Here is an 18,053-nt window from a genome sequence, read left to right on the forward strand (position 1 = left end):
TATATGTTGCTCATTAAAAATCACTACCCCAAAGGAATTCTGTTATTAGCACTTGTGTACTCGTCATCTGTATTAGGGTAGCGCCCGGAGCCCCCTTGTGGAACATGGCCCCGGTGTGCCAGGTGCTGTACAAAGAGAGAGTGCTTGGAGCCCCTAGCCAAGGTTGCAGCGCTACCAATGCTCAAGCCAGGCTTGTGATTTTCAGGGTGTCTCTAGAGCTGGGGGGGGGGGCGGGGGGAATGGTTTTTCCAATCCCATGAAAAATGTCCAGATTGCATATATTTCTCCCGTTCTGGATGAACATGAGACCTTTCCCAGAAAACTCGTATGGTTAGGGGGCCCTCCCCTGCGGGGTGGGAAAGCTGGGTTCAAACCCCTGCTCACGGGGAATGGACAGCTGAACCCGCATCTCCCAAGTGAGCATCCTAAGCACCAGGCTACAGAATCTGTCCATCGCTGCAGTGCCATAACAAATATTCACTGGGCAAAAGAGAGATTCTACAGCCCCAGGCTTCAGGCACTCACCCTGTGTCTCTGACCTGCCTTGTGAGTGCCACGAGCACTGGGCTGCTGGCTCTTCTGGGGTTCGCTCACTGCTGTGACCTGACCAGAAATTCCATCCTAGGTCTGAGATGCGGCACGACCAAAGTTTAATCAAAACCGTTACATTCCTGCGAAAAGGCTGGGTGCTGGCAAAGAGCCCGTTCTCCTGCAGGCTTACTGCTCCATAAAGCCCCAGCTCCTGGAGTCACGGGAGCACATCAGAATTGCAGCGTTTGTGAAACTAGCGCGGGTTGGGCAGGCCTAGCTGCACAGCCAATGAGACAGAGCAGCATAGGGAGAGAGTCGCCTCTGGATGCTGGCACCTCACTTGGGCCCACTGCCTTCCACCCCGTCTCTGGAAGGGGAACGTTGTGGATTCGGCAAGGCTGAGGGTGTATGGGGATATATAGAGGGGGTGGATGGGGATGGATAGATAGATAGATAGATAAATCAATCTCCCAGAAGTGGTCAGTATGGGCTGGGGGGCTCAATGGTTTGATAAGAGGCAGCATGGTCCAAGAACTAGAGCACTGATTGGGGAGTCAGGATTCCTGGGTTCCTTTCCTGGCTCTATCACTGACTCCCTTTGTCATCTCAGTACAATCCTTGCCACTCTCTGTGCCTCAGTTTCCCCATCAGCACAATGTGGGCATTGAGTGTGAAGGGATGAGGCTGGGTGGAAAGCCAGAGTTCACTGTCACTGGAGGAAGCGAACCAACCCCCCCAAGCAGCCAGACCGAAAATGTCTGGCTTCCCCTCTCTGTATCTGTCCGTCCGCTTCTGGAGACTGTCGTCCAGGTGCCCCTGAGCCTGATTTCCAAGTGCTGGCTCTTGCTAATGTCCATGGGTGTCATGTTTTGCCCAGCCTTGCTGTGTGCATCCATGTCTGTCTGCGGAGGTGTCCATGGGTGTCTGTGTGTGTCTGTCTGTCTGCAGAGGTGTCTGTCTTTGTCTGTCTGTGGAGGGGGGTGTCTGTGTGTGTGTCTGTCTGAGGAAAGGGTGTGTGTGTAAGTGTCTTTGTGTCTGTCTGTGTGTCTGTCTGCGGAGGCGTCTGTGTGTCTCGGTTTGCATGGCTGTGTCTGTGTCTGCACAGGCGTTGGGAGCAGCCCGGGTAAAGAGCCCCGCTCTAGCTCGGGCATCATGGCCGTTGCGGCAGGGGTGACGGCAGCAGCTAGCCACCCGAGCACAGATCCGGGGGGCAGGCGGGCTGGACCTCGAGTGGCTAACCCAAGCCACCCCCTGCTATTGTTAGCTGAGCTAGCATGCAGCTGGTTCCCCAGGCCGGGCAGCTCACTGCCAGCTGGACTGTGACAGCCCCAGCCAGCCATGGGTCTGGGTATGTCGGGGGACCGGGGGGGGGCTGTCTGTCTGTCCATCTCTTTGCCCCTGTGTGAGTCTTGTCCAGCCCCACGCCCGGCTGGGCAGGGCCAGGGGAGGAACAGACGCCCCATTCATAGACAGGGACACGGCTCCGTCAGCCTCCTCCCATCCTTCCTGAGTCGTGTCACTGCCGTAAGCTCCGGGGGGGGGGCAGGGGGGGGAAGCAGCGCCGGGGTGTGTGTGCAGCCCCCTGGATCCCTCGCCCCCCCCATTCCCTTCTGGGGTCCCCCCCAACTCGCTCCAAGCTCCCCCCACGCTCCTGCCAGGACTTTCCCCTCCAAGCGAAGCGGCCTGGCGCCTTCCCCAGCCAACTCCCGCTGGCTCCCGGCCCAGCAGCCCCCGCCAGAGGCACCTACCAGGGGCTTCTCTCTGCGCTGGGGAGCTGGCCAGCCCCTGCCCGAGGGGGGGAGCCTCGGGACACCTGGCCATCCTTGCTGGCTCCGGGCGGCTGGGGCTCCCCCCCCCGCATTCGCTCCGCTGCTGTCACTTGCCTGCACACTTCCTGCCCACAGGGTTTAGAAACAGTGGGGGGAGCGCCCCCCCCCCGCGGCCAGGCCCAGGCCCTCCTGGCCTCCCACTGCTGGCCAAGCTAAGGGCATGCAAACAGCTGCACAGAAGGGGGGGCATGACCCCCTCCTTCCCCCAGCCAAGCCCGCAGCCCTGGGGCAGGGCCGGGAGGGGCATAGGGCTGGGGGGGGGGAGTTCTGCTTTACCTCCCTCCCCCACACTGCTGACACGCTCTTCTCGGCAGTTTCCGGCACGTTTGGTTGCAGCCCCGGAGTACCGGGGCGCTGAGAGATGCCGATGCGGGGGGGTCCCTCTCCCAGCGTTGGCACTTGCCCCCGCCCCGGGGCGTGTCCCAGGGTGGGAGCGGGGCCTGCAGTTTGGCCAAGGCTCATGGCTCGACCCCCCCCCCTGCAAAAAAATTGCACCATGAAAAAGAAATCCGGGCGCGGTTTGCGGCGGGGCTAATTCCCCCCACCCCGCGCGCTGGCGACACTTCTCACAAGCACCCGGCGGGCCAGGGGATTTCGGGCTCCGTGGCAGAATGGGGCGCAGCGGGGGGCCCCGCTGTACAAACACCGGGGGGGGGCGGGCGCGGGGAGTTTGGCACCTGAGCCGCTCATAGCGGGGCGGGGGATCACGGACCCCTGCTAAGCCGGGTAAACGGCTGCAGCCCCGGGAACCGCCAGCGCGCCGCGGCTGCTCCCTGGGGCGAGCTGGTTACGTGCCCTCCGGGTCCCCCAGGCAGGGTGCCCCGCAGCCCCGGCCCTGCCATCCCGCGCCCCGCCTGGCTCGGAGGGGGACAACGTCCTGGCAATGAAACAGCCGCGGCAGAGCAAGCCCTGAGCCGGGCCCGGACTCCCGCCGCGGGGCCTGGCGAGGGCGCTGTTTTCCCCGCGACATTGGGCTGCTGGAGAGGTTTGAAGCGGCGGCTTCACAGCGCGGAGCTCACCCGCTGGGCGAGGGGCAGGGGCCAGGCTGCGGTCCTGGGGGATACCCAAGCGCCCAGCGCGGCGCCTCCCTTCCGCAAGGCAGGGGCTCCGCGTAGCCTCTCACCGCTCCGTGTGCCGGGGTCACACTGCCCCCAGCCTCAAACCTCGATTGCTGGAGATGGTTGTGAAGCCCGGAGCGGTACAGCTGCCAGCATCAATTCTCAGTGCGGAATCTAGCCTGAGCCCTCAACCACCCCTCCAACGGCCTGGACTGAATCCCTGCTGGAACTCGAGCCGATCTGCAAGAAAAAACATCCCAGCCTGGTTTGCAATGGTCAGTGAGGGAGACTCTGCTCTACCCTTGGGAAATTGCTCCATGGTAATTCCCCTCCCTGTTAAACATTTGCGCCTCCTTCCCACTCAGAATTTGTCTAGCTTTGACTTCCAGCCGTTGGATGGTGGCCTGCTAGACTGAACAGCCCTTTATCAAACAGTACCAGGTCCAGTAACCCAGAACACAGACCACAGAAATACCCACTTCCTTCCCTGATGAAGGCAGGGACCCACCCATACCCACTTCCTTCCCTGATGAAGGGAGGGACCCACCCCACCCATGTACTTATGCTCTACACCAATACTGACTTGGACTCTTAATATATTCCATGGGTGGCGTAGCTGAGCCCACCTATCCACTGAGGCTTTAAAAACTCCCCCACCCCAATCTGGATCTATGCTGGTTATGTGATATGTATGTACCTCACGAACCTTGCACCGATACTTGCAATTCCCCATAACCCAAGCCCAACCCCAGATGTACAGCACCTTTCCTCTTAACTTGTGTAAATTTGATTTTAAACATCAACTTTCTGTTCCCCACCTGTAGACACTGTTTCTCCGTCTCTGTGCTAAACTAAAGAGATTGAGCTCTTCGGGTCTGTCTACACAGCACCTAGACACCCATGGCTGGCCTGTACCAGCCGGCTCAGGCTCATGGGGCTCGGGCTGTGGGTCTGGTTCATTGCTGTGTAGACATCCAGGCTCTAGGAACTGCAAGATGGGAGGGTCCCAGAGCTTGGGCACAAGCCCGACCCCGAAATGTACACAGCGATGAAACAGCCCCGTGAGCCTGAGTCTGCTGGTTTCCCTTTGCTGTGCAGACAGGCCCTCAGCGCCTATCACTACAAGGCAGATTTTCCAACCTTTTAATCCTTCTCATGGCTCTTCTCTGACCCCTCCCAGGCACCAGGACTGCAGCTGTGCCAAATCCAGAGGGCAAATCATCTCTCTGCTCCTACTTTATACCCCCCATCAGCCCTTTGGCCACAGCATCGCACTGGGATCCCGTGACACATTTGTGACTGATGCCAACCCGGGGTCTGTCGGTGCCCATCCTCAAGGGTGTTGCCCAGCCACCCGGGCTCAAACTCCAAACCCTCCCATGGGGGGGGCAGCATGAGCAGCCCCTGCCTGCCCCCCCCAGGAAGGAGAGGAGCAGTGGCACTGTGCCACCCTGCTGAGCACCCAGGGGCACGCCCAGCCCTAGTGCTTCGGAGGGATGAGTGTGGGGGTGAGGGTCTCCACTGTGGAAGTGCTGATTTCCAGGCTGAAATCTCCTGGGGGACTGATCCCCGGCAGAGCTGACAGCTCCCGTGGGAAGAGGCCCCCCACAGGAAGGGTGAGGGCACAGTGTCTCCCGACAGAGGGACTGATGACAGTTCCCTGCCGCTGTGCTGTGCCCTGGGGATGCAGCCAGGTCTCACCACACAAGCACTTGTGCTTTCCCCCATCCCTCCTGCTTGGCTTCTTTGCCCTCCGCCAGCGGGCTGTGACACCCCCTCATGCTCTCGTTGGGGTACGGGCCTGCACCCATTGGGGTTCCTGGGCACTGCCCTGCCCGACGCAGTCAAAGCAGTGCCCAAACTGCTCCGACTCCCAGGCCTCCCCAGGGATGGCGAAGGAGACGCCGCTGGGTCCAGGGAGAGAAACTCAGAGGGAAGCCAGACGAAGCCTTGGGACCAGCCTCGGGGGCAGCCTGGCCCACACTAGCCCCCAACATTTTCCCTCCAGTCGCTCGGTCGTGTGTCCACAACTTCCCTCCCCTTGGTGCTAAAACAGACAGGCTGCCCTGCCCAGGGTGTCCACTCCCATCCCCAGCACCGTTCAGTGATGTGGGGGGAGTGGGGTGGCTGTGATCCCCTGGCCTGTGGCCATGACCCCGCTTGGGGTCACCAGCCTAAGGCTGAGAGGCCAGATTCTAGGCCATAGCCTGCCTAGGATGCTTTACAGAGCAAGCGCCATTCCCACCCCCCACAGGGCTCCTTCAGCCCACCCGGCTTGCTTCCCTCCATCGGTACCAGGCTGTCACCGCCTCTCCCTGCCGTGGAGCAGGCTAGGCTGGCCCACTTGCACTTCCATGGCCAGCCAGCCTGGGCCACCAGCCCATTGGCAGCACACAGCGCTGGGCCCCTGGAAGCTGCGTGATCAACCCCACCTAGGCCAGCAGCGGGGGAACAAACCTGGGACCACCTTCACTAAAAGCCTAAGTCTCTCCCACTGGAGCCAAAGGACTGGCTCCACTAGCTAGCGCTTATAGTAGATCCTTATCCTTTTGCCAGCCACTGGAAGGAGACAAAGAGCCCCTGCCGCCAGGCATGGGGGTGGTACAAAGAGCTGAATGGGGAGCAGACGCAGAACAACACACACACCTTAGGGGGCTGGGGACTAGAACCCCAGCCCAGGAGTGCTACAGAGAGGGGTTCCCCTGCCTGTGGCTAGCAGCAGGCCAGGCCATGAGCAGCCTCCACCCTGCCTGGCTCACACCTGCTGAGCCAGCCCTGGCCTGTGGCTGGGGTGGAGATTCTCCTGGCTGGGCCGCTCGCACCAGCCTTCCCAAGGCCACAGCACGCAGGGCGTGCAGATGGGGCCTACCCCCTGAAGGCCTCCGCGCCAGAGCTCGGCCATGGATCCCGCCAGCCCCAGCCCGCTGCCAATGGCGGGCATGGGGGAGAGGAAGCGAATGTGCTGGTTCAATCCCACCCCAGGCCCCCGAGAGAACAGCTTGGGAAGTGTCACAATAACTCACCCAGCACAGCCCTGCAGCCGCCCGGCCTTCACCTGCTTCCGGTGCCATGGGGCCAGCCAGCGGCTTCCTGTTTGCTGCACAGCGCAATCCGGCTCCTCCTGCAGTGTCAGGAAATGCATAGTCAGGTGCAGCGTTCCCCAGGGGTTGCAATCTCTGGGCGCACAGCAAGGCCCAGGGGAATGGCCCTGCCTGCTCCCAGCACTGCCACGATGCCACAGCTACTGCCACGCGCCAGCAGGGACAGGAGGCTGGCTGAGCTGCGGGTAGCACGGCCGCAGAGTGGAGAAGAGGGGAAATTGCCTAAGGAGGCAGGTCTCTGATTTGCTGCCCCCTGAACATGCACAGACATGGACACGCACACGCTGACCTGGGCACACATGGACACACACACACAGACATGGACACACACGCTGAGCCGGGCACACACGGACACACATGTATAGACATGGACATGCACACTCTGAGCCATGCCTGAACCCCACCCACCTGCACTATTCTCCCACTCCAAGACATCTGTGCCATCATCCCGACACAAATGGGAACCGCCCTGACTGCTCTTCCCTGGCCCCAGAGCAGCTCTCCTGGGTCCCCACCAGCCCGCGCCCATCTCTTCGCCCTATCCCGCCCTGCGAAAACCGGCTAGCTGTCCTGTGGCAGAAGGCTTGTCCTGGATTAAGCATTCAGTCCCTGGGTCTGCCACTGAGCTTCTGCATGACCTTGGGCAACTCCCTTGGTTGCTATTCCATGAGGCTGAGTCGGGGGAGGGGAGAGCTGTCTTAATGGGGTGGGGGGCTGTGAGAAGGAGTAATCCTGGGGAGGCAGGGGAAGCTCACAGAAACATACTCCCGCAGATGATGCCCCCTGGTCACAGCCACCCCAATTTTCCCCTCTAGCCCCACCCCCGCTCCCGAGTTCCTGCCAGCTGAAGCTACGGCAGAGCCAGGCCAACCCTTTCCCTCCACTCCAGGTAGGGCAAGCATCCGCCCCACCAGCCTCCCAGTATGAGTGCTAACCACTGGGCCACACAGCCTGGCTCCTGAGGGCGGCCTGTGCCCAAGGGCTGCCGGCCCTGCTAACATGCTCTCTCTGTACTGGTTTATTCTGGTGCCATTTGGGGTTTGACAGGTTCGGGGATCTCTCCCTGCCTGGATCCCCTCCCGCTACCCAGCATGCCTGGCTCCTCTCCTCGTTGTCTCTGGCTGCGGCCCCCTGCAGACGCCACCAGGGAGCTATGGACCCCCAGTGACCAAAGCTGCGTGCAGGGAGAGGCCTGGGGACCAATCCCCTGCCACGCAGCTGCCACCAAGGAAACCCCACCTGTGCATCACCGACTCCTAGAGACAAACTCTGCTGGCTACTCTGGCCCTGCGCTGGCACAAGGCTACTGCTGGTGCAGAGCAGCCCCAGAGGGGGCGAGATTCCCCCCGCCCGCCCCGGCTCCCACACACATGCGTGCCTAGATCCTGACTGTGAGTAGGGCCAGGGGGCACCTGGCTGGATGAAGCCAGCCAGCCTTTGCCTCCCCAGCCAGCTACTAGGCTGGTGTGGGTGGCAGCAAGGATCCATGCCAACACTAACACACCCAGGGACGCTGTGTGGCCAGGCTTGGCGGCCGCAGACCTAGACAGGCCAGGCATTAGCAAGTCCCAGCACAAACAAAGAGACCCACAGAACCACCCTCGCCCAGCCCTCTGTGCCGCAAGACAGCTGCCTGCACAGCCTGCCATGCCAGCACCGTGGGCAGGGACCAGGGCTCCAGGCCAGGTCCTCCAGCCCCTCACTCTGCCATGACCCCAACTGGCATCCGTGGGAGTTTTGCATTGGTCCAGGCTCCAGCCCATGGATGGTGAACGCCCCAGCTAGGGCTGCGGCTGCCTCGGCCGGTCTAGTGCCAGGCACAGTGCCAGCACTCAACACGGGCACTTGTCCCTAGCTCACCCAGCTTCTCCTGAGACAGGCTGTGTGTGTCTCCAGCCCAGGCTTTCACTCCCTGCTCTGAGGCAGGGCTGGATCTTGCAACACCAGGCCAACAGAGCCCCACGCTGCCACAGGAAGGGAGCACGGCCTAATGACTGGGGCCAGCTTACTGCTTGGGACATCAGGGTTCCTGGCTCCGCTACAGACCCCATGTGAGCACAGGCTGGTCCTGTCCCTCCTCTGTGCCTGGCTGTAACAATCCTTGGTCTGTACAGACTGGGAGATCCTTGGGCAGGAGCTGTCACACGGTATGTCTGGGCAGTGCCCTGCATGACAGGGCCCTCATCTCGGGCGAAGTCTGGGCAGTGCCCGGCATGACAGGGCCCTGATCTCGGGAGGGGTCTAGACAGTCCCTGGCACCACGGGGCCCTGATCTCAGGTGGAGTCTGGGCAGTGCCCGGCACGACAGGGCCCTGATCTCGGGAGGGGTCTAGACAGTCCCTGGCACCACGGGGCCCTGATCTCAGGTGGAGTCTGGGCAGCGCCCGGCACGACGGGGCCCTGATCTCGGGAGGGGTCTGGGCAGCACCTGGCATGACAGGGCCCTGATCTCGGGAGGGGTCTAGACAGTCCCTGGCACCACGGGGCCCTGATCTCAGGTGGAGTCTGGGCAGCGCCCGGCACAACGGGGCCCTGATCTCGGGAGGGGTCTGGGCAGCGCCCGACATGACAGGGCCCTGATCTCGGGAGGGGTCTGGGCAGCGCCTGGCATGACAGGGCCCTGATCTCGGGAGGGGTCTGGGCAGCGCCTGGCATGACAGGGCCCTGATCTCGGGAGGGGTCTGGACAGGGCCTGGCACAACAGGGCCCTGATCTCAGGAGGGGTCTGGACAGGGCCTGGCACAACAGGACCCTGATCTCGGGAGGGCTCTGGGCAGCGCCTGGCATGACAGGGCCCTGATCTCGGGAGGGGTCTGGGCAGCGCCTGGCATGACAGGGCCCTGATCTCGGGAGGGGTCTGGACAGGGCCTGGCACAACAGGGCCCTGATCTCAGGAGGGGTCTGGACAGGGCCTGGCACAACAGGACCCTGATCTCGGGAGGGGTCTGGGCAGTGCCCGGCACGACAAAGCTTGACTTTGGTCAGGGCTTCCCAAAGCCTACCACCAAGAGCAGTTTCCCTGTGGCGCCTGTGAGCGTCCAGTCCCCTGTGGTCCATGCGCAGCCAAACACAAGGGGAAGTGCTTCCTGGCCCTGCCAGCTCCTCACGGCTTGCTGCAGGACCCCCCCTCCAGGTGTGGGCGGCGAGTCTCAGCCCCGGGGCTAGCGGGCGGAGGTGTCGCCCTGTTGTTCTGATCACACAAGTAACGCTCTTGCTCCATGGATGCCAGGGGCCTGGGCTGCAGTTGGAACAGGCTTGTCACAGCCTGGGCCAGCCTTGCCCCATGGGCATGGGGCTGGTATGGGCATGACAGACTCAGGGCAGCCCCAACCACGCTCACCTAGGGACCCCGTCACACTGACCCGCGCAGGCATGACATGCACCCCCACAGACGCATCCTGCACCCATCCAGCGCACAGCCCCTGCAGGTGGGGGCGGCAGGGATTTCGTGCTCTATCTAGATTTAAATTCTCAGCGGTTTCCAGATACCCTGGTGATGGGCGCTGGGCAAGCCCCTCACACCCTCTAGCCTGTCCTGGAACCCGGCTGGTGGCCTCACGTGCCAGCCGGGCTCAAAAGGGAGGATGCGCCAAGTGGGGACCTCCCTCTCCAGAGTGGGGGCCAAGCAGGACCTCCCTCTTCAACCCCCCAACCACCCCCAGGACAGCTCCTCTCAGCACACAGGGGACCCATCTGCATTCCCCCCCCCCGCCCGGCCATGTCAGGGCATGAGTGCCAGCAGGGCCTGGTGCTGTGGAAAGCCCCCTAAACCCTTCCTCCGAGGACCTAGGTGTTGGCGGGGGGCGGCCTAGACTGGAGTCAGGGACCTCAGTGCATGCTGGGAGGTTGTCCCACAATCCCTTTCACCCCTGCCAACCAGCCCGTCCCCTCCGTGCTACGGGCAAGGCAGCTCTCTCCTCACCCATCTCGTGGCAGGGCTCGGGGCAGGTGCACAGGCCCGGGGCCGCTGGGTTCTGCCTCCCCTGGCCCGGCAGGCTCATGGCTCCGTCTCCAAGGGCAGGGGGCCTCCGGGCTGCTCTCCCCCGGGCCCAGGGGTGCAGGGCGCAGGTGTGTGGGGAGCACGACGGGACCTGCCACCGGCTCCAGCAACGTGGGTCGGCGGAGCGGAAGAGCCTGAGCCCGGCGCTGGGACGAGGAGGAGCCAGCACGGGGCTGCCAGACAGGTTTGACAGCAGCAAGCCCTGCCGGCTCGGTGCCCACTCTGGAGCCCCGGCTGGCCCCGTGCGCGGAGTGACTGACCTTTGGCCCCTGGGGCCTGAGAGCTGCGCTCCAGCCTGGGGAGGAGCAGGGGCAGAGGGGTGCTAGAGAATGGGAGATCGGCTGACCCCTGCCCCTCCCCACAGCACAGGGAGGAGCTGCTGGGGCGGGCCCCCAACTTGGCTCTTCCTGACCCCGTGAAAGGGGCTGACGGCCCAGCTCAGCCAGTGGCTGTCAGGAGCTGAGCCCGGCTGGCGATGGGCGTGTCTAGGCCTGGGAATGTGCTGGGCCCGATCCTCCGGCTCTGTGGGCCCGATCCTCCTCTGCATGGCTCTGTGGGCCCAATCCTTCCTTGTCCCAGCACCATGGGCCCGATCCTCCCCTGCCACTCCACTGAGGCCCCTATTCTCCCAGCTGCCAGCGCCTGGTGTTGTCGCTGACACAGCTGCCCTGCCAGGGTTACATGCCACCAGCCTAGAGGGGGCAGCTCCCTGTACCCACTTTGCCCTGATGCAGGCACCAGCAGCGAGGTGCAGGGCAAGGGGTGGGTGGCCTGCCCCACCCTGCAGCCAGTGACACTGGTGTAAATCAGGAGTGAGGCATCACCCTGCCTAGACTCCGCTGGCGTCTGGCCCTGGCTCAGCAGGTGGGGACAGGTGGAGGGCTGGTCTCCAGGCCTGAGCCAGGAGAGCAGACGGGGCTGGGCTGCACATAGGTGACTCCCCAGCTGGTTCTGCCTTCGCCTGTGCTCAGCCAGGTCAGAGCATATGCGTGGGTGGCCCTTGGGTCCAGAGCCTTAAAACTAGTTAGGTGCCCAACTCCCCTTAACCTCCATGTGCCCAAATACCTTTCACAAGATGGGCCAGCATAGCTCAGCCTGGCTGTGACTGCATGTTCCTGGTGCCCGTGGGGCCCACAGCAGCCAGACATTCCCTGGGCTGGCCAAGGCAGCAAAGCCACACCTGGGCCAGCCCCATCTCTGCACCTGGCAGTGCCGTCCTGCCGAGGCTCGGGGGCAGGGGCTGCTCCAGGGCCCCCGTGGCCAGAGAGCAGCAGTGAGAGCAGCCCCTGGCCAGGACACATAGAAACACAGCCTGGTGGCCTTCTAGGGTGCTCTGCCCACTGCCTCACCCCTCCCCGATGGGCTCTACCTGATCCCTGCTGCCTCACCCCTTCTCTGATTGGCTCTACCTGATCCCTGCTGCCTCTTCCCAACCCTGATTGGCTCTAGCCAATCCCCTTGTTGCCTCTCTGGTCAATGAAGCTATGGCCCAGAGGCTGGGCGATTCTCCTGCACTGCTGCACACATTCAGCCTCTCTGCTAGCTGCAGCTCCCTACAGGGGCCCCTGCTGCCCCGACTCTGTCCCCTTTGCTGTCCCCTGCTCAACCTGAGGATCACATGTCCCCCCAGCAAGGCCATGCTCTCACGGCTAGTGTGTGCAGAGCCCTCTGCTCCTCATTCATAGCTAGGGACAGGTCCCTGCGCTCCACTGGCCCCGGCCCCCACTGAAGACAGCAGCTGCATCAGCCTGGCCCCTGGATCTGGCCCCTGCTGCCTTTGGTGACCTGGGGTCTCTAGGTCTGTGTCCGTCTTATAGCTGTGGGGCCCCCGTCTCCTGGGCAGGGCTGAGCCCCAGCACTGCACCCTGCCACCCAGGCCAGCGAAGAGCAACCCTCCAGGCTCTGCCCCCAAGCCCTGAGTCAGGACAGCTGCTGCCCTGGGGCCTGGGTGGCAGGGTGAAGTGCTGGGCACTGGCCTGTAGATGGCAGCACAAGCAAGCACATGGCATGCTGGCAGGGGCATGGGAGCAGCGGGACAGAGGGATGTCAGCTGGACCAGCCATGGAGTGGGGTGGGGGGAGGGAGGCAGATGGATGGCGGGGGTGCACAGGGGTTTCAACTGGTCCGGCCAGGGGGCACAGGGAGGCAGCTGGACTGAGTGGGGGTGGGGAGTCAGGGGGGCAGCTGGATCAGCCAGAGGGAGTGCAGGGGGCATATGGTCTGGTCAGGTGGGTACGGGGGGAAGCTGGACTGGCAGGGGAGGTACGGGGGGGCAGCTGGATCAGCTAGGGGGCAGCTGGGGGGGCGCAGGGGGCAGCTGATCTGGCCAGGTGGATACGGGGGGGCAGCTGGATTGGTAGGGGAGGTGCGGGGGGGGGGAGCCGGATCAGCTAGGGGGCAGCTGGGGGGGTCGCAGGGGGCAGCTGGTCTGGCCAGGTGGGTATGGGGGGCAGCTGGACTGTCTGGAAGGGTGCAGGGGGGCAGCCAGATCAGCCAGGGGGAGCGCAGGGGCATCTGGGAGTACAGGGGGCAGCTGGGGGCACAGGGGGCAGCTGGAACGGCAGGGGAGGTGGAGGTGGGGGCAGCCAGATCAGCCGTGGGTCAGCTGGGGGGAGCACAGGGGACAACTGGATGGGCAGGGGAGGTGGGGGGCAGACAGATCAGCGGCAGATGGGGGGGCGCAGGGGGCAGCTGGACCGGCGGGGAGCTCAGAGGTGTCAGGCAAATATCTCCCAGCCTTTGCAGTGCCTGAAGCAGGTCTCAGCACTCCCAGGTTTGCCCTGTCCGTCCTCTGCAGATGGAGATAGACCCAATGCGTGGAGTTGCACCATCACACTGATTTGGCCCAGTCATCCCTCTGCATCCTCCCCAAGGGAGTTAGGCACCGAAACACCTCTTGGATCTGGTGCTCCATCCCCTGTACACCTGGGTGGTGGGGACAGTTGCTGAGCCTCCAGCTGGGGGGGCCTCCTGCAGCTCTGGGTCTGGTTACCCCAGCTGAGGAGCTGGGAATGACCCAGAATCATTCACCACAGGAGAGATGCCAATAATAAGTGAAGCTGTCTTGGGTTGGGAGTCTAATTAAGCTCCAATTATGGTCTGGGTTTAAATAGCCAGCCCTGCCCCCAGCCCCCTCAGTTGCAGGCTCACAATTAGATCCCACATGAGCCTCACAATTTGCTTAGTGGATTCATTTTCATCCAGTGCTCGGATTCCAACACTCCCGGGGTGAGAACCCCAGAGTCCTTGCAGGCTGGCGCCATGCCCACAGCTGGGCACCCCAGCCAGCCAGACCCCTGAAAGACCAGGTGTCTCACCCCTCAGTACTACAGGATAAAATTTCCTCCCGAGGGCCTGCCCAATGCCTGGGTACCCCGGACGCTCACTTAAGCGTGGAGAACATGGGCAGGGGAGATGATGTTAGAGGATGCTGGGGGGGTGGTAGTAGGCTGGTGTTCAGGGGCATGTGACCCAGGGGATGGTGCAGCAAGGGGGTGGGGAGCTGCGGAAGTGCCAGGGTTTGGGGGTGAAACAGGGAGTGGGGGTCCAGGCAGTGGAGAGCTCCCCCCAGGCTGATGCTGTGTGTTGGAGAGGCACTTGGTGACCAGAACATTCAGCACGGATCATAGAATCATAGAATATCGGGGTTTGAAGAGACCTCAGGAGGTCACCTAGTCCAACCCCCTGCTCAAAGCAGGACCAACCCCTGTGATGGGTTGGAGCCCCCGTCTGGGATGTCACCTGATGTACTGGGATTTCACTGAGCATCTCCTGCTCAACCAGCCTCGGTTCCCTCTCCTTGCTTTGCTGAATTAGGCTCTCCGGCCTCTTGCAGCACACACACAGTTAGGGCCACACCCCGCTGCAGGCACAGACTGAAGTCAGCTCTGTGTGACAGGACTCCCCCAGCATTCACATGCACACACCAAAATAATACTGTCTTGCACTGTGTAGAAAAATCTGCACAGTGCAAGCTCATAAAATTCTACCCTCTTCCTCAATGTGAAGAGAGATGTGCATGACTTCTTGCCCCCCCCCACTTAGAAATGACATAAACTGGGTTTAATAATAAACAAAATACATTTATTAACTACAAAAGGTAGATTTTAAGTGGTTAAAGGGAGAGCAAACAGAACGAAACAGATTACTAAGCAAATGAAACAAACTATGCAAACTGAGCTTGACACACTCGTTAGGCAGGATACAAATTAGCAAATTCTCACCCTGAGTGGTAAACAGGCTGGCAGAGTCTTAAGGCCCAAGCTGCCTTGGCTTTCCCAGGTTTTCATACACAGGCTAAAGATCTTAGTCTGGGACCAGCACTTCTTATAGTTCAGTCTCTGTTCCTCAGGTGTTTTCCGGTGTTTTGTTGTAGGGAGAGTGAGGTCACCTCATGTTGTCATTGTCCCACTCTTATATCTTCCCCCCAACTTGCTGGAAAGCTTTTTTGCTCTGACCTGGATCAAACAGTTCCCATTGTGCAGGGCTATCTCTGAGAGGTTTCTATGTTCGCAGTTCCTGAGGTAATCCTTATGCTTGTGTGCATTTCCTCAGTAAGCCATTAACATTGTTTGGCCTCATCCAATGTAGCACATTTGAAATACAGAGACATGGTCAGATACAGAAATGAAACATGCATACACATTGGATAATCACACTCAGTAAATCAGAACCTTTCCAATGATACCTCACAGAAGCCATCTTGCATAAAGTACATCTCAGTTCTGTCATATCCATCTCATTAACATATTGCCATAAAGAATATGGAGTTAACGTCACAACTCCAACTAAATCATCCCAGCCAGGGCTTTGTCAAGCCAGGCCTTAGAAACTTCTAAGGAAGGAGATTCCACCACCTCCCTAGGTAACCCATTCCAGCGTTTCATCATGCTCCTAGTGAAATAGTGTTTCCTAATATCCAGCCTAGATGGATCCCCCAGCGTAGCAGTGGTACAAGGGAGAAGTGAGCCCTGGGCTTTGGAAAGCAAAGCCACTCACAGAGCACCAGAGCAAATGCCACAGCATCAGATCCAGGGGCCTCCCAGCTGGGCATCTCCAGCCTTGGGCACATGCCTGCCTTGTGCAGCTCCACCTTGGGCTGCAACCAGGGGGCCCTTTGCAGGATGATGAGGAGCCTGCCCGACAGCTGTGATATAGCATTGTGTCACCACGGCACAGGAGAGCACAAGCCATCGCCCAGGTGTTGTGCCAGGTGCGGTCCAAAGCAGAAGAGAGGGCTGGTCCTGACCCACAGAGCTGCTAAGGTCACAGAAGCAGAGTGTCCCCCAGCTATCACAGGCTCGTGCACCCAGGGTAGGGAAGGAGTTTGCTGCCCTTGAGGGATCCCCTCCCTACAGATTGGCGTGAGGGTTGCCTATAGACCCCCAGCTCTCTGGAGAGTGCCAAGGATGCCAAGTCCAGAGCCACAGGCAGGGCCTGTGGGGAAGGTCTCCTGGCCATGCCATGCGGAGGCCCAAAGAAGTGGCAAGCTGACCCCAGCAGGCCATCAAATCAATGGGCCAAGCCAAGGTGCAGAAGGACCTGGAGCTGGGAAGGAGCTTGCTGGGAAGAGCATGAGGAGGAAGATGGCTCCAGGGGATCTGCAGGAGAGGGTGGAATGCTTCCAGGGATAGAGCCAGCGAACCCAGTGAAAACCCAGGCTACCAGGCAGCCTGGGAGGGCAACGCTCAGTAGGGCAGATGCTCATTGACCTGAAGAGCTGGCGGCCCAGACCCTGGACGAGGGAAGCCCACGTCTTGGTGTTCAGGAAATCAAAGCTGGGGGAGACACAGCCTGGGGCAAAGGGACACAGGCAACACCTCCAGCCAGAACCACAGTCTGGCCCATTGATCTGGCCCCAGAGCCAGTTGGGTTTGCAGATGCGGGAAAACATCCACCTGAGACAGAAACTGGCCATCATGGGCCCCGCTTCCAGCCAGGCTCCCGGCACCATCCCTGTGGCCTGCCAATGCTACGCCTGGGCACAGGGCTGCCCGGGGGGGCAAGTGGGGCAATTTGCCCCGGGCCCTGGGCCCCGCAGGGGCTCCCACAAGAGTTTTCAGGGGCCCCCACGAGAGTTTTCGGTGGCACTTGGGTGGCGGGGGGGTCCTTCAGTGCCACCGAACACACCTGGAGTGAAGGACCCGCCGCCGCTTCTTCCACTCCAGGTCTTCGGTGGCGGGGGTCCTTCCGCTCCATGTCTTCGGCGAAGTGCCCCCGAATCCCCTGGGCGGCCCTGCCTGGGCACACAGAGCCCTGGTGCCTCCTGGTGACCCAGCACTGCTGTCTGCCCAGCCAGTGCATGCTGGGGAGGGACAGCTGCAGGGGGGTGTCTGGGGATGGGGCACCAGGCCAGGGGTGTAAGGAGGGAAGAGAGAGGGCCCAGGTGATCTCTTTGCCCAGGAACAAAGACAAAGGGCGGAGGAGGGGGCTGCTGGACTGGGGACAAAGAGCAGCAGGAGGCCATGGGAATGGGGATACATGGACGGGGCTAAGACTGGCCAGGCCCGAGGCCCCTGAGAACTGCGTGTGCTGTGTTCAGACATACAATGAGCCCACCTGTCACTGCAAGCTAGAGATCAGGGGAGCATTGCTCCCCTGGGTGTGGCGGCCCCAGGGGTCCAGGGGCCCACGGCAGAGCCAGGTGTGCTGATGGCTCAGAGAAGTGCAGGCCAGGAAGCTGTGGAGCCTGGGGTTTAATCCCCCAGAGTGAACCCCAGGGGAGGGCTGTCAGGGCCATATGGAGCCAAGAGAGCACAGGGCCTGGGAGTCCGGGACACCTGCCTTCCCGTCAGGAGCACCCTCCTGCCCCTTCTCTCTGCCCAGCAACCTGGAGAGAGGCCCGGAGACAGCCAGGGAGCCTGGCTCGTACAGCTGTGTATATGGAGCTGGGGGATCCGGCCCTCCCCCATGGATCCCCAACCCAGTCCTGCTTACACTGCCCCCCACCATTACCTCCTGCATCCCCAGCCCCCTTCGGTTCCTGGGGTCGCCCCATCCAGTTACCTCCCAGCCACCCCCTGCCTGACCAGCCACTGTCCCTGGATTTCCCTCCTCCAGCCCATTGCCCGTTGGTTCACTCCCCCTCCCCCATTTTCAAACTTTGACCACACACTCTGCTGAATCTCCCCCCCTCGCGCCCCCGTCTGACACTCGTGTGTTTGGCAGCAATTCCCTGGGCATTTCAAGCCGTTTTATTTCTCAAAACGGCCTGTACAAAGAGAGGGGAAAGCCAGACCTGCAGATTGGGGCTGGGGGCTGGTACGAAGCGAGAGACCGAAATGAACCCCAAATGCTCCAACTCCTCCAGGCCCTGCCACTCAGCCTCTTGTGCCTCAAATACGGCCCCCAATGCCAGACTGGACCCACACGCCGGTCTCTTCTGGCCCTAGCATCTTTCGGGGAGGGGGGTCAGCAAGTGTAACCCCAGGGGGCAGCTGTATCCAAAATCAGCCACACAAGAGTGACAGAAAGAAAAGGAGTACTTGTGGCACCTTAGAGACTAACAAATGCAAGTGATGCATCCGATGCAGTC

At 61.5% G+C, this 18,053-nt stretch overlaps 1 protein-coding gene across 1 annotated transcript in view; it reads right to left on the reverse strand.

Annotated features, from left to right (window-relative positions):
* Positions 1–6,637, reverse strand: part of PSD4 (pleckstrin and Sec7 domain containing 4) — a 32,235-nt gene extending 25,598 nt beyond the window's left edge. Inside the window, 1 exon segment of the mRNA XM_043503003.1 lies at positions 6,442–6,637. The gene's annotated coding sequence lies outside the window, so the exon portion shown is untranslated.
* Between the last annotated feature and the right edge of the window lie 11,416 nt (positions 6,638–18,053).

The sequence above is a fragment of the Dermochelys coriacea genome, chromosome 26 (genome assembly GCF_009764565.3).
Source record: "Dermochelys coriacea isolate rDerCor1 chromosome 26, rDerCor1.pri.v4, whole genome shotgun sequence".
In the NCBI taxonomy this organism is placed as follows: domain Eukaryota; kingdom Metazoa; phylum Chordata; order Testudines; family Dermochelyidae; genus Dermochelys; species Dermochelys coriacea.